Source organism: Pteropus medius, unplaced genomic scaffold, assembly GCF_902729225.1.
Source record: "Pteropus medius unplaced genomic scaffold, Ma_sr-lr_union100, whole genome shotgun sequence".
Lineage (NCBI taxonomy): Eukaryota > Metazoa > Chordata > Mammalia > Chiroptera > Pteropodidae > Pteropus > Pteropus medius.
The window spans coordinates 1,464,123-1,472,523 of record NW_024349505.1 but is presented as its reverse complement, the minus strand read 5'-3'; the positions used below and the strand labels follow the sequence as shown (position 1 = coordinate 1,472,523).

At 34.8% G+C, this 8,401-nt stretch overlaps 1 long non-coding RNA gene across 2 annotated transcripts in view; it reads right to left on the bottom strand.

The window, feature by feature from the left end:
* Nucleotides 1-697: 697 nt before the first annotated feature.
* The window catches only part of LOC120618095 (uncharacterized), a 45,771-nt gene continuing 38,067 nt past the window's right edge, over nt 698-8,401 (bottom strand). For both annotated transcript variants that reach the window (XR_005657141.1, XR_005657142.1), the window contains one exon: nt 698-1,922. This is a non-coding gene — a long non-coding RNA (uncharacterized LOC120618095). The remainder of the gene's footprint in view (nt 1,923-8,401) is intronic.

Sequence of the window (8,401 nt, the reverse complement as noted above, 5' to 3'; positions counted from 1 at the left end):
GGAATTTCAACCAAGGAGACTTCTTAGAAAGGGTTGTTGCCACCTTTATATGCCTAGTGCATTGATCAAGCATAATTAATCAATACGAGTGGTGATATTTAACAGACTGAACTCTTCTGGGAAACTATAGAAATATTTGTGGGTCAGAACTCAATTCTGATTTTAGGTTTACAACAATAAAAATAATTCAGTTTTGAGCTCTGTAAATTCATAGGAAAATGTACTTTTACAGAGCATATTGGTTCAAACATATCTCAGGGTTTTATCACCTAGTCAGAAATTCCAGTTTAACCTAAGGATTCATGAAAACTGTCTTTTCTTGATGAAGAGAGTTCATATCTCAGACTTTCTTCAAAGTAAGTTATGCTATTTGGAAAGATGCATAGTAATTCAGGAACATCCAGAGGACTGAAAAATAATCTAAATAGTGTCTTTTATTATCAAAAATAACCTCTGAAATTGTGACATTATATTGATCAAATAATTCTACATTAGTTCAAAATCCACGTTTCTTCAGAGAACTTACCAAACTAAGTACAATCTTCAACTGCTATTGGTTCAAATCTATATGACCAATGTGTGCTGCACTTTTGCAAATGAATTATCAGTGCTCTTTATTTTCAAATGTAGCATATTAAAATATTGTATCAGTTAGGATACTTTTGGTTGCAAATAAAGGAAAACAAATCACAACCAAAACAATACAGAAAATTTATTATGTCACTTAAATGATACATAACAAGACTTCAGAGTTAGTAAATTTGGGACTCGATAACATCATCGAGGATTTGAGTTCTCCTCAGAGGATTGGCTTTGTCTTCATTTGAGCTCAGATGAAATAGCTGCCATATTTCCTGGAGTTTCTTCCTTAAGTTTCCTTTTTATGTGGAGAAACCTTTTGCAAAAATAAACCTAGTAATACTCCCTTTTGTATTTCACTGGTCACAATTATAGCACAGGCCCATTCCTAAAACAAATGTTTAGAAGGAAAACGAGAGTAACAAACAGTCTTAGACTAATTAGGATTTTTCTCGTAGTTGGGATAGGACCACTCCCTCTGAGCAAAAATCTTGATTTCATTAATAAAACCGAAAAGCGAAAAAAGAATGTATGTCAACAATGAATGTCTTGACACATCATTTAAGTCAATCAAAAGATCTAAATTGAAACTCTCAAAGAAGCTCGATTGATTTCCTTGATGTTTATTTACTAATCCTTTTTGAATGACTACTTTGTATCATACTCTCTACTAGCCATTTGACCTAACAATATGACTGCATTAAAATAAACCATATCTTAATACTCTGATTTAGTGACCTCATTTATAACATTAACTCCTTTTGGTTACATGTAGAAAAAGAAGAAAATGTTACATCTTGTTTCTGTGGTAAGCCTCACATGCAGAAATTACAGTAAAAGTTGTAAGCATGACACTGAGAAAGCTAGAAATGGAACTCTTCTCTGAAAACAAATCAAAACTCTTAAAACATCTTTTTGTTCCTCTCTTTGTAGTTTTCTTATCTGTGGCAAGTAAACTCCTTTTTTTGTATTTCAACCAAAAGTTTCCAATTTCTTATCATCAGGTGGTTAAGCTGGGCTAATTCATGTGGGCTGGAAAATCTTGTAAAACATTTTTTGTGTAAAACCTCAGACAAATCACAGTATTGTTTTAGATGGACTGTACCAGACTGCAGGCTCCATGAGACATGCTCTTGGAACAGGAAAGAGAGAAGTACTGTATAAGGGCAGGAATCTAGGGAAGCCTATGTTCACTGGCGTTCTTCTGCAAATGGAGAGAACATCCAAAAGGTTCTTGCATAGCTCTTTCTTGCAATTAAAAACACTTCTGTAACTCCTATAATTAGACTTAGCATGTTTCTTTTTATCCTACAATGTCAGAATCATGGAATCCCTCAGATCATCTGGAAAACACAATATACAAAAAAGAATATGACAAATGTTCTTTATCTTTAAAATAAACATATTACATGTAAACAATTCTAGAAGAAACAACACACGAGCTGGCTTCACGTTGCCCCAAACATCTGACAGTATAACTGTGAATAAACACTGATAGATTATATATTTTAAAAAGATACTAATACTTCTGAGGCAATTTACAATTTAGCAACACAACTTAGAAAAAAAAACATTAAAATACTGTCTTCTATTCATTTAGTAGAAATCTGTGGAACTGTAAAAAAGATCAATAATGCTCTTTATGTCCTTGATATAAAAAAAGTCTCTAAAATATATAGCTAAATGGAGGGAAAGGGGGGAAAAGATCAGTACAATGTATATATTAGGCCACCTTTTATGTAAAAAAGGATTAAAAAATAATCTTTGTTTATCATTTTCCTATGTGTGCATAAATAAATTCTGAAGGGATAAAAAAGAAACTGGGTGAGGGCAGAGTAAAAATAGGGCAAAAGATGAACAAGAAAGAGATTTATCACAGTACAATTTGTTATACTTTGTTGGGGTTTGTATTAGGTAACTATACTACCTATCCAAAAAAAAAAAAAAATTAATTAGAAAGCTCTCAGACTTCAGCTTCCACAAAAATGCAGCATACATACATTTTCCTATTCCTCCCACTAAGTACAATAAAAACTCTGGCTATGATATGTAAAATTTAAAAAGACCCTGAAATATGTAGATAAGAAAGCACAGCAGTTAGGATAGAGGTCATGTGAAGAACCCAGACTTCTACACACACCACTGGAAACAAGGCACCTTTCTCCTGCCTCGCAGGGGTGGTGTCAGCAGAGGTCTAGTGGAAAGTCAGGTCTTTCACCATCAATCAGTGATAACAGGCCATGTCTCTCATCGCCTGCCTTTGTGTCAGTGGAAGACTTGTGGGGAGTAGCAATGAGGTGCCTCTTCCTCCAAGCCAGGGTGGAATCAACAGTGATCTAGTGGAGGCTTAAACTACCATACTACCCAGCAGTAAAAGAAAGCCTCTCCTCCCCCAGGCATCAAAGAAAACCTAGATTTGTACCTCCAACTGGCGGTATAAAGATCACCTTCACTCATCAGAGAGATGTCAGAAAAGATCTGCTAAAACACCAGATTTGAAATAAGATCTAGAGTCATATAACGAAATTCTCAAAATGTCCAGGTTTCAATTGAAAATCACTTGTCATACCAAGAACCAGGAAGATCTCAAACTAAATAAAAAAACAACAATCAAAAGACACCAACACCATGATGACTCAAATGTTAAAGCAGACATCATTAAAATGCTTCAACAAGCAATTACAAACTTGCTTGAAATAAATTAAAAAAATAAATAGCAAAAACTCAAAGTCTTAGAAAAGAAATTATATTTAAAAGAACAAAATAGAAATTTTAAAGCTAACAAATAGTAAAGTAAAAAATAAATAAATAAAACTTAATGGATGGACTCAATAGCAGAATGGAGAGGAAACAAAAATCTGAATTTGAAGGTAGAACAATAGAAATTGCCCAATCCAAACAACAGAGAAAAAATAAGGTGGGGAAAAAAACGTGAATAGAACCTCAGGATCCCGTAGGACTATGATATATCATATGATTTGTCACCGAGTCCCTAAAAAAGATGAGAAAAAGGGTAAGGCTGAAAAAAATATTCAAAGAAACAATGGCTAAAATTTTCTTAAATTTGGTAAGAGGCATAAGCCTACAAATTAAGTAGAGTAAATCCCAAACAGGGCGTACCTAAAGAATCAAAATTTTAAACTTTAAAAAATTAAAGCCAAAGGAGGAAAGGAAGGAGGAAGAAAAAAGAAAAAAGAAAAGAAGAGGAGGAGGAAGGGAGGAAGGAAGGAAAAGGAAGGAAGAAAAAGAAAAAAAAGAAAAGGAAGGAAAGGAAAAAGGAAAAGGAAGGAAGGAAGGAAGAAGGAAGGAAGGAAGGAAAAAGGAAGGAAGGAAGGAAGGAAAAAGAAAGAAGGAAGGAAGGAAGGAAGGAAGGAAGGAAGGAAGGAAGGAAGAAAAAGAAAGGAAAAGAAAAGAAATCTTGAAAATGGAAAGATAGAAACAATGCATTGCCTATAGGGGTAAAAACACTGTAATGACAGCAAATTTCTCATGGGAAACCATGAGAGACAGAAGGACTTGTCACAGTATTTTTAAAGTACTGAAAGAAAAGAACTGTCAACCCAGAATTCTATATTCAATGCAACTATCCTTTTAGAAGAAAAGGAAAATTAAAGCATTCTCATATGAAAGAAAGCTAAGAGAATTTGTCACAAGCAGAACTATTCTAAAAGAATATCCTAAGGAAATTCTCTAAATAGAAAGAAAATTATAAAAGTAGAAATCTTGAAATATCAGACGAGAAGAAAGAACATATGGAGAGCAAAAATATGGGTAAATACAACAGACTTTCATTCTTCTCTTGAGTTTTCTGAATTATGATTGATAGTTGAAGCAAAAATTATAACACCATGTAATATGATTCAAAGTGTACATAGAGAAAATAAGATAATTACATTAAAAAGGAAATGAACAGAGAGGGAGGTTATGCTTCTATACTTCACTTAAATTGGTAAATTGTCAACAGCAGTAAACTTGGATAACATATGTATATATAATACCTTGAGCAAAAATTTAAAAAAATATATACAATAAGATATGCTTAAAACACTATAGATAAATCAAAATAGAATTCTAAAAAATGTTCAGGTAGCCCCCAGGAATACAGGAAAATGTAAATGGAGAAATGAAATCAGAGAAAAAAAAACAGAAAATAAAAATAAAATGGCAGACTTACACTGAACATATCAATAATTCTATTAAACATAAATTGTCTAATTATATCAATTAAAAGACAAAAATTGGGAGAGTGGACTTAAAAATCGAACTTGTTGTTTACAAGAAATTTACTTCATACACCTGGGTTTATTTCTGGGTTCTCTTTTCTGTTTTATTGGTCTAAGTATCTGTTTTTATAACAGTACCATTACTATTTTGATTATGATAGCCTTGTAATATAATTTGAAATCAGGAAATGTGATGTTTTCAGTTTTGCTCATCTTTTTCATTATTTTCTTAAGCAGGGGTTCTCAAAGTGTGGTTCCCACACTAGAGCATCAGCATCTGCCTTGTTAGAATGGCAAATTATCTGGCCCCATACCAGACTTACCTGTTGCATTAGAAACCCTGGGAGTGAGGCCCAGCCATCTGTGGTTTAACAAACGCACCAGGTGATTCTGATGCATGTTAAAGTTTGAGAACCGCTGTCCTAAAGAATGGGGTACAGACCACCTGCATCAATATCACTGGGGTGTTAGTGGAATATATGGATTTTTGGTCCCTACTCTAAGCCCTGAATTAGAACCTCTGAGGTCAGGTACAGAAACTCCAAGATATTCTCATTTCCACTAAAGTCTGAAAATTTGTACTCTATTCTCAATCAATTTCTCTCTCTTTCCCTCTCTCTCTCTCAAGATCTACTAATAAGGCTTCAGCTATAATTTCTGCACAAATGACCCCTAAATATTACAGGCTAACATTTTCAATTTCCTTCAGGCATGTCCACAAAAAATTTTTGCTACCATCTCAAAGTGAAAAACTATGTTCATTACTTCTCTCCTCCCTCCCTTAACTGACTTCTGACTTTTTTTCTTTTCCTAATCATCCAGGCCTAAATCTCATTAGCCAGGAGTTCTCTTTGTCAAATACAACATTCTTGATCACAAATCTAATTGCCCCTATTGCTTTTGTTTAATAACTTTCCTAAAATATCTTTTGCTTTTCACAGATTCTACTATTATTCTCTTTCTTGGCTAGAAATTATATAACAGTTTCTGTTAAGAACATTAACAGAAAGTGTTATGCCTCAGCTTCTAAATCCCAGTTTCTTTGCAGTAAGCCATGTCCAGCTAAATGTTTGATTATTGGATGGCCTCCCTTAACTCTTTTATGATTTGATGCAGAATAGTCTAGTATAAAGCAAATCTATCTTGGACTCCGCCCATGCAGATTCAGTAACTGCAATACCAACTCGATCTCAGAATATTCTTCCACAAGAAATTTTGGCATATATTATTAGTAGCTAGAGCAACCCTAAATCTGAATATGCAAGATGATTTAAAAAAAAGAAAAGAAACAGTAAACTGCTTCATTGACAAACAGTTTTGGGGAGTGATGAAGAGAAAAGCACTTCATAAAAATAAAAGAAAACTTATTCACGTGGAGTATTTTGCAGCATTCATGACATCACCACAGCATTACCACAAAAGCACTTCATGTTTGGGGACGTCTTTCCTTTCATTATATCTCTCACTGCTGTTATTATAATAATTGTATTCCATGTTTGTTAGAATCACAAATGTTAGAGTCGAAGAGTACATTGGAGGTCATCTATTTCCTACTGCACTTTGTTTTGATGAAGGAAGCTTTGGTAAGGAAGGTAAAAGAATTGCCCAAAGTTACACAGCTAGTTAGTGACAGAGCTGAGATGATAAAAACCCAAGTCTTTTGACTGTCAGCCTTCTGATTTATTGGTCTTCCTTTGTGAGCAGTCAGGAAACATGACAAACCATAGGAAGACAGAGAGACATGAGGGAGAGGTCAGAAGGAAAAGCTGTGAGACCGAGCGAAGGACTGGGTAATTAGAACAAAGAAGAAAGGAAATGGTGTTGCTTAGGTCAAATATAAGAATAGAATTTGAGGGAGGGCAATACCTAAATCTTCAACAGCTTTGCATTCAGTTTCACAAACTACATAGGTAAGACAGCAAACCCAAATTACATGTCTTTTGCAAATTGAAAAGCTTTATACGCAGTGTCTGAACTTTCCCCTAAAAATGCCAAGACTTTTCTTCACAGCATGTGACTGCTGTGACCAAAAAAGCAAAATTAGATCAATAATTTGACCTTGCACAAATGACGTCAAAGGGGTGATTACAGGTAGTCCAGGAAATAATGTATTTCAGGGAAAGTTTATAATTATAGCAGTCCTTATAAATAATATGTACTTTTTAGTGCACAGTTATGCCTAGAGTAACAATATCATCGCTAGATACTTTATTTTACTTTCACCCTGTGTATACAGATTTTGTTTTGCAATGTTCTTCAGATTCCAAAATTGGATCTCAAAGACAACTGCCTTTACCTTTCTCTCTCTGCTTTGTACGAACTTTTTCAGTACACAGGAACATACAGGAGACTGCTACTCCTGCCCTTCTACAAATACTGTCAGTAGCACACAGGTTCAGATTTTCAGAGTGTCTGTGTATTCAATGTCTCACATACACACGCACATGTATGCACACGTGCACTCGAATGTGCACACATTTGCTTGCCAACAAATATATTGCCAGGACTTCTTAAAACTGAAAATCTTTTCAGGTTTTATGCAGGTTCTACACTAACAAGCCTGGACATCTTTCTGAAGGCAAGTGTCTTTGGTGATATTGCTAATTCTCTGCTATTCGTGCTATCACAGTAGACCTAGGATACAGCATTAAATTCACCATTTGTCTTTCCACAGTTCATTACACACTGCCTGGGAACTTATACTTTCCATCCTCGTATTGTGAAGGAACATTTAAGAAAAAGTTCAGAGGGAATTTCAGTTTCTTTGCTGGTCTTCAACCACCTGTAATTCACTTTAAATTTTGCTCCTGAAATTAGCTGCCTAAAATACAGGTGTAATCAACTATGTCACTTCCATGCTCAAAAACTTTCAATAACTCCCCTCTACTTACAGGATAAAGATCCACTTCTTTACACATTTTAGGCCCTCCTACCCTGTTATAGGTTCTGGTCTCACAAAATCCCTACCAGTTTTCTCACCACACTCATTATTCTCACTCACACCATCACTTACTCACTCCTTTGCTTCTACCACACCTCACACATACTTTCTCTCTTCCATTTTTACCTGAGGGAGTCATCTGATTTTATGAACTATCCCATCTGTTAGAAATAATCTCACCTTTATACATACTCTTAAATCTTTTCTAAGATATTAGAATTTCTTAGATGACACATTCCTGTCTAATATATGTCAGTGTGTGCATCCAAGCCTTGGGGGTATGAGAGAGGTGGGGATATACAGACCTCCAACTTGTGGGCTGAGATGTCCACACACATACATACATGCGAGGTGCCTCATAGTATGAGATGGAGCCAAGAGTGAAAAGAAAACATAACTTTTTTTTTAGCTTGAAAGGTTTATTTTAAATATTTAGTCACATGGTATATGGGCCTCTTGCTCTGGGCCCCCAAAATGTCAAGGATAGCAGGATAACCATGAACAGAATTGGGAGTTTTAGAAAATTAGCAAACTCCCTGCTCCTGTGAATATTCACGCACAGATTAAAAAAATCCCAGTTTAGTGGGATTGTTTTCTTTCTTCTTCCTTAAAACTTTTAAATATATGACTTCCTGGGGACATGAAAAACCAGTTTGAA